The sequence below is a fragment of the Sciurus carolinensis genome, unplaced genomic scaffold (genome assembly GCF_902686445.1).
Source record: "Sciurus carolinensis unplaced genomic scaffold, mSciCar1.2, whole genome shotgun sequence".
NCBI classification, from domain to species: Eukaryota; Metazoa; Chordata; class Mammalia; order Rodentia; family Sciuridae; genus Sciurus; species Sciurus carolinensis.
This window is the reverse complement of record NW_025920135.1, coordinates 1,367,745-1,375,696: the sequence shown is the minus strand read 5'-3', so window position 1 is coordinate 1,375,696 and position 7,952 is coordinate 1,367,745.

Below are 7,952 nucleotides of genomic sequence, written 5' to 3'. Positions count from 1 at the left end.
CACATCAGTTGTTGCAATCAACTTTTAGTGGCCTACCTTTATCTCCTTAACACATTTGTTCCTGCCCATGCCCAAATTATTTATTTTTTTCATTCTATAACATTCTGGCAGACCTGACCATGAAGAATTCCAATGCCCTGATATAAGACATACATCACCTTGAGCTACAAGTATAGCTCTTCTCTTGGTTTTCTTTTCGAGGAATGAGAGAATAGCCTCTCTTCACATTCTTTATGTATGAGTGTAAACTTTGGTGACCAATAGTTCTTCCTAAACACCTGGGATAAGAAGAGATATGATCAGATCACCATGATGGACAGTCTTTTAAGTGCCAGTACAGACTGAATCCCAGTGATCCTTAACTCTTTCTTAGATGTGACAGGCATTTTGGAGCATTATAATAAGTTGTGCTTAAGGGCCATGCCTAGGTCTGGATTCAACTACTTAGCCTTGTAAAATATTCCCAATTCCCTGTTACAACATGTCCCCGGACAGGATCAAAAGACATTTGCCCTTTAGGAAATTTGGAGTTTTAAGAGTTAAGTTTCATAGATTAAATGAGCATAATTAGCTACTTCTTAAATGAGTGAGTTAACAAATGATGAAATGACCTGTATCTGACACTAAGAGTCCAACAATGAAACTGATAAAAGTCACTCATATTTGAGTAGAAAATGAACTGCATATGAGATGAACAGTTGTGGTGCCTTCCTAATTACCCGGCCGATATTAGAAAGGTTTCAGTTTCCCAAGAACATTGTCACTGTGGGAGAAGGAAAGAGGAGGACCAATGGGGCACAGTTCCTAACAGTCTGCAGATGTAGGCAGAACTAAGCAAAGTCTGAAAATTTATTTTGCAAAACCTACCTAAAAACAGTTCTGAAAGACAAAAGGTGCAGGTGACTCTGAATATTAATGTATGCTCATGTGTCTAATTAGAGTGTAATCAGCAGAGATGGGCATGGAAATAATGTCACCATGTGATGTTTATTTTACAGGTGAAAGTATGTTTTTCCACCTACAATTTTTTTCAACAAATAAATACTTGCAGTCATAACTCCACAAATTTAGGAGGGCAGCTACTGCTACCTTTATCTGAGGTATCCCATTATCTCAGCTTTGTTGAGGACAGTTATCTGACTTGCCCAAGGTCACAAAGTCACTATTTCAGTGTTGAGACTGAAGCTTTAAGTTCAGTGTACTTTACCCAGCACCACTTTCCAGAAGTCATAAGCTATCTTGTTTTTTATTTATTAATTCAAGAAATACTTATCTACTTACTCGAGAAATACTCACTGCAATCACTGTGGTTAAGTTTCTGAGCCATTTTTTTGTTCCAGGGATTACAATTAGTACAAGTAACCCAGGATTGCAATGTGTATACATAGATAAGGCAGCAATAAAGAAGCATTATTTTACAGTACTTAATATAAGCACTTAAAATGCTTCTTGCTTATGACTGTTGCCATTTCAAATCATTACATGGACACAAATTTAAGAGTTCAAAAAAAGAAAGGTATGATTCAACTAACACATTCCAGGATTTATGACTTCAGAAATTATTGCTCATTAAAACTCTACTTTAATTATCCTAGTATTAATCAAAGCATTTAGTAGAGTTGGTAAAATGCAATCATGAGCAACTGACTTAAGATATATGATAGGCTAATATTTCTTTAAAAATGCCTTATTGTCACTAGATCTTTGCATGTAAAATGAAGTGACATTTTATTTCAAATGAAAAATTGGCATACAGAATATTAAACTGTTGTCATTAAACACTACATTGTCAACTAAAATGGAACCAAGTCATTCCTAGAGTACAACATTCCATGGCTGTTTATTTTGCACAGAAAAAAATCCTTACCTGACACACACCTTCAATATCAGCACAGCTTCAATTAACCACCGACACCAAGAGAAGATATTAAAGACCTCAGTTACTTCAACTGCACCAGTGAATGATGCAGACCTCAATCTTAACCATTCGTCTACTGCCAAGCAGTGACCATGACCTGATCTAACACTGCCTGTGAGACAGCCTTTCTCATGCCTCCTGAAAAGGTCTAATAAAATATAAAATTCTTATAATAATCTTGGTCATTGAGGATTTCACTATGCACAGTGGGATTCTGTGTAAAGCACAGGACAGGCAACTGAGTTAGCAGGCTGGACACTATTTGGTGAACCAACTGACAACACATTAGAAGAAATGCCAGAGAAGAAGTTTAGAATGTACATAGTCAAATAACCTGGAAAGTAAAGTATAGAATAAGGAGTAAAATTAAAGAAAAATATAAAAAATGAAAGATCACCTCAATAAAGAATTAGAAATTGTGAAAAAAATACCAAGCACAAATCCTTAAAATGAAGGAATCAATAAACCAAATTAAAAATTCAATAGAAATCATTACCAACAGCCTAGACCACTTGGAAGTAGAAACCTTAGACAAAGAACATAAAATATATACCCTCAAAAATAAAGTCAACCACCCAGAAAAGATGGAAAAAACCATGAACAGATTTTCCAAGAAATATGGGTAACATAAAAATACCAAATATAAGATTTATCAAAATAGACAAAGGCATTGAGATAAAAACCTAAGGAATGCAAAATCTTTTCAATGACATAATAGATAATTTCCCAAATCTAAAGAATGATATAGGAAATCAAATACGAGAGACTTAGAGAGCTACAAGTGTGCACATAAATTACAACTGATCCACACCAAAGCAAATTATGAAAAAAACTGACATACAGATTAAAGATAGAACTTTAAAATCCGTGAGAGAAACTAATCAAATTACATATAGGGGAAAGCCAATTTGGATTTCAGCTGATTTTCAACCCAGACACTCAAAGTCACAGACTGAAGGTGAAGGTTTATTTACATGTCCTTCATAAGCTAATTGTGGTTTCCATCCTCATATCCAATCAAGTCAAACATAGAATGGATAAAGAAGGACATTTCATACTGCTTAAGGGAATCATACATCAAGAAGACATAGTAATCCTAAATATATATTCCCCCCAAATTGGAGCATCTACATACAAACTCATCTTAACTACAAGAATCAAGTAGAATACAAACCAATAGTACTCACTTACTTTAATTACACCTTTATTTCCACTGGATAGATCTTCCAAACAAAAACTAAGCAAAGAAATCACAGATTTTAAAAAAATAAAATAAATAATTTAGACTTAGCAGACATATATAGAATATTTCATTCATCACTGAGCAAATATACAATCTTCTTAACATCACATGGATTCTTTTCTAAAACAGAACATATGTTACAAAACAAAGCAATAATTAGTCAATACCAACAATAGAAATACTACTCTGCATTCTGTCAGATCATAATAGAATGAAACTAGAAATAAATTATAAAATAAAAATAAAAGCTCCTCCAACACCTAGAGCGTAAATAACAAATGAACTGCAATAGAAGTCCAGGGGAAAATTAAAAATATACTCAGAGGTAAGTGACAAAACCTATAAAACATGTCAAATCTGGGACACTATGAAGGCAGGCCAAAAATAAAGATCACTGCATTGAGCTCATTCATTAAAAGAATTGAAGGATGGGACTGGGGAGATAGCTCAGTTGGTAGATTGCTTACCTTGTAAGCACAAGGCTCTGGGTTCAATCCCCAGCACCAAAAAAAAAAAAAAAAAAAAGAATTGAAGGTCAACAAATAAATGACCTAATTTTACATCTCAAATAGCTAGAAAAAGAACAAATGAACACCAAAAGTAGTAGAAAACAGGAAGTAATTAAAACCAGCGCTGAAATCAATGAAATTAAAACTACAGAAACAGACTAGTTGGTAGAAGTCACCGAGCAAACTGGCAGGAGAGTCAACCCACCTGCCTTGCAGAGCTAGGCAGTGGGCAGCCAACCCACCCAAACACCAGGCCAAAGAAGACATCATCACTGAGTGACCCCACCTGACCCCTGCACCAAGGATGGTGCCATCACTATTAGGTCACAGTCGCGGAGCAAGCTGGTGGGTAAATCAGGTTGCCTGTATCACAGAGGTTGCAGGCAAGCACCCAAGCCACCTGCCTTGCAGAGTTAGGCAGCGGGTAGCTAACCCACAAAACCACCAGGCCAAAGACAGATGCCATCAATTAGCGACCCTTCTTCCCGACCACCACGCCTAGGTCTGTTGCCATCACATCACATGCCGGCAGATGAGTCGGCCTGCCTGCACTATGGAGCTAGCCAGAGGCTTCTTTATAGGCTGGTCCAGGCATTTTGAATTATTCCTGAGTGCATGGTCATCATCATTGGAAGGGCAGCTCCATTCCTGAGACACCTACAGGAGGCTAGAAGACCTTTGACAAGACCCAGGAGTCAAGAAGAGGTGATATTGAGAGGCTTGGGACCAACTCAGAGCCACTGGGTGAGTCTCTCCAACTGGTTGTTCTCCCCAGGTGGAGCAATAGTCCCAAAACACAGGGAACTTTGTGGAGTAGAGTGGACCAGTGAGACTCCCCTGCTGGAGTGGAGAACCCAGTACACTGGGAGCATTGCAGAGAAGGGGTGCACAGTGACAGGCTTTGATGCAGAGTGAGGTTCTGAGGCCCAGGCAGTAGCTCCAACCCCAGGGAATGTAGTAGAGGAGGGCAACTCAGTGATGGAGTCCCTCACAGGGCCAGGTTCCCTAGCCCAGGTGGTAGGGCAGGACCCATGGGAACATTGCAGAGGAGGGCTTCACAGTCCAGGTGGTAGTTCTGAACTGAAGGGATCTTCTCAGAGGAGAGCTGCACAGCAAAAATTTCCCAAAGGTTGAGTCACCCTGCTGGGTGAGGCTTTGCCCCCAGGGCAATATAACCAGAGACACAGGCCCCAGCCTGAAGTCTAGTCCCCCTTTGATGATCAGTCAACAAATGAAGGTGACACTGCCCACAGACAGGGAATATACCCCACCTGAAGGCCACCAACCATACAGAGGTAGCTTCCTAAGTGGAGTACCGCATTATCAAGTTCATTCAAGACTTCAGTCCAGTGAAGGCTAAGAGGTGAGTTATTGGAAATCTACAGAGACAATATTAGTCAATAGAGGAAATTTGCAATATTCTAGAATTTCACTACTACAGGGGTAGATACCTGAGCAATATGAGAAAACAAGAGAAGAAAATGTCCCCAAAAAACATAGATACTATATTAATAAAACCCAATGACAACATGACAAAAGAAAGGTCAGAAAGGGAGTTCAGAATGTACATAATTAAAACCATCAGGGAAGCACACAAGGAGATAAAAGAGCAAATGCAGGCATTGAATGATGAGATGAAAGAGTAAATGCAGGCATTGAATGATTGCACCAATCAAGAGTTAAAAGAGCAAATACAGGAAGCAAAAAGATGATTTCAATAAAGAGTTAGAGATATTGAAAAAAAACAAACAGAAATACTTAAAAGGAAGGAAACAATAAACCAAATTAAAAACCCCATAGAAAGCATAACCAATAGGATAGAACACCTGGAAGACAGAACGTCAGACATTGAAGACAAAATATTTAATCTTGAAGACAAAGTTGACCAAATAGAGAAGATGGTAAGAAATCATGAACAGAATCTCCAAGAACTATGGGATAACATGAAAAGGCCAATTTTAAGAATTATTGGGATTGAGGAAGGCTTAAAGAAATAAACCAAAGGAAAGACCAATCTATTCAATGAAATAGTATCAGAAAATTTCCCAAATCTGAAGAATGAAATGGAAAACCAAATACAAGAGGCTTATAGGACTCAAAATACACAAAATTACAAAAGACCCAACCAAGTCACATTTTAATAAAAATACCTAACATACAAAATAAAGACAGAATTTTAAAGACTGCAAGAGAAAAGAATCAAATTACATTCAGGGGGAAACCAATACAGATATCAGCAGATTTTTCAATCCAGACCGTAAAAGATAGAAGGGCCTAGAACAACATTTTTTAAGCACAAAAAGAAAACGGATGCCAACCAAGAATCTTATACCCAGCAAAACTTCCCTTCAGATTTGATGAAGAAATATGATCCTTCCATGATAAAGAGAAGCTAAAAGAATTTACAAAAAGAAAGCCAGCATTACAGAACATTCTCAGCAAAATATTATATGAGGAAGAGATGAAAAACAATGATGTAAATCAGCAAAGGGAGATATTACACTAAAGGAACAGCCAAATAAAGGAGAAACCATGTCATGTCAAAAAAAAAAAAAAAAGTGAGCCATATGACTGGGAATACAAATCATATCTCAATAATAACCCTGATTGTTAATGGCCTGAATTCATCAATCAAAAGACATAGACTGGCAGATTGGATTAAAAAGAAAGATCCAAAAATTTGTTGCCTGCAAGAGACTCATCTCATAGAAAGAAAACCACAGACTAAAGGTGAAAGGATGGGGAAAAACATACCATGCACATGGACACAGCAAAAAAGCCAGAGTATCCATCCTCGTATTATATACTGTGGACTGCAAGCCAATGTTATTCAGAAGGGATAAAGAAGGACAATTCATACTGCTTAAGTGAAGCATAAATCAGCAAGACATAACAATCATAAATATCTATGCCCCAAAGAGTGACTTATCCACATATGACAAACAAATCCTTCACAATGCCAGAAAACAAATAGACCACAACACAATAACACTAGGTGATTTTAACATACCTCTAACACCACTGAACAGATCCTTCAAATGAAAATTGAAGAAACTATAGATCTCAATAATACAATCAATAATTTAGACTTAACGGACATTTACAGAACATACCATTCAACATAGAGTGAAAACACTTTCTTCTCAGCAGCACATGAATCCTTCTCTATAATACACCATATTTAATGCCACAAAGCTAATTGTTAGCAAATACAAGAAGATAGAGATGCTACCTTGAATTCTATCAGATTGTAATGGATTGAAATTAGAAATAAATGACACACTAAAAAACAGAAACTATTCCAACACCTGGAGATTAAATAATACACTATGGTATGATGAAAGGATAACAGAATATATCAGGAAGGAAATTTAAAAATTTTTAGAGATAAATGAAAACAAAGAAACATCATATCAAAATCTCTAGGACACTATGAAAGCAGTACTTAGAAGAAAAGTTACCATATGGAGTGCATTCAGTAAAAGAAAAAAAAAAAACAATCAACTTAACACTACAGTTCATAACCCTATAAAAAGAAGAGCAGACCAACACCAAAAGTAGTACAAGACAGGAAATAGTTAAAATCAGAGCTGAAATCAATGAATTTGAAAAAAAAGAAAAAAATTGAAAAATTCACAAAATAAATAGTTGGTTCTTTGAAAAAATAAACAAAATTGATAAACCGTTAGCCATGCTAACAAAGAGAAGGAGAGAGAACACTCAAATACTAAAATTCGGAATGAACAAGGAAATATCACAACAGACATGATTGAAATCCAAAACATAATTAGAAGCTTTTTTGAAAATCTATACTCCAACAAAACAGATAATCTCAAAGACATCAACAGGTTTCTAGAGACATATGAATTACCAAAATTGAACAAGGAGGTCATACACGATTAAGTATATCAATTTTAAGGAAAGAAATAGAAGTCATCAAAAGCCTACCAACAAAAAAATCTGAGACCAGATGTGTTCTCAGCCGAGTTCTACAAAACCTTTAAAGAGGAGCTCATTCCAATACTTCTCAAAATATTCCATAAAATAGAAGAGGATGGAACCCTCCCAAACTCATTCTATGAAGCCAATATCACCCTGATATCTAAACCAGACAGAGACACATCAAGGAAAGAAAATTTCAGACCAATATCCATAAAGTATATAGTTGAAATAATTCTCAACAAAATCTTAGCAAATTGCATACAAAAATATATTTAAAGGATAGTGCACCACAATCAAGTGGGTTTTATCCCAGGGATGCAAGGTTGGATCAACATTATGA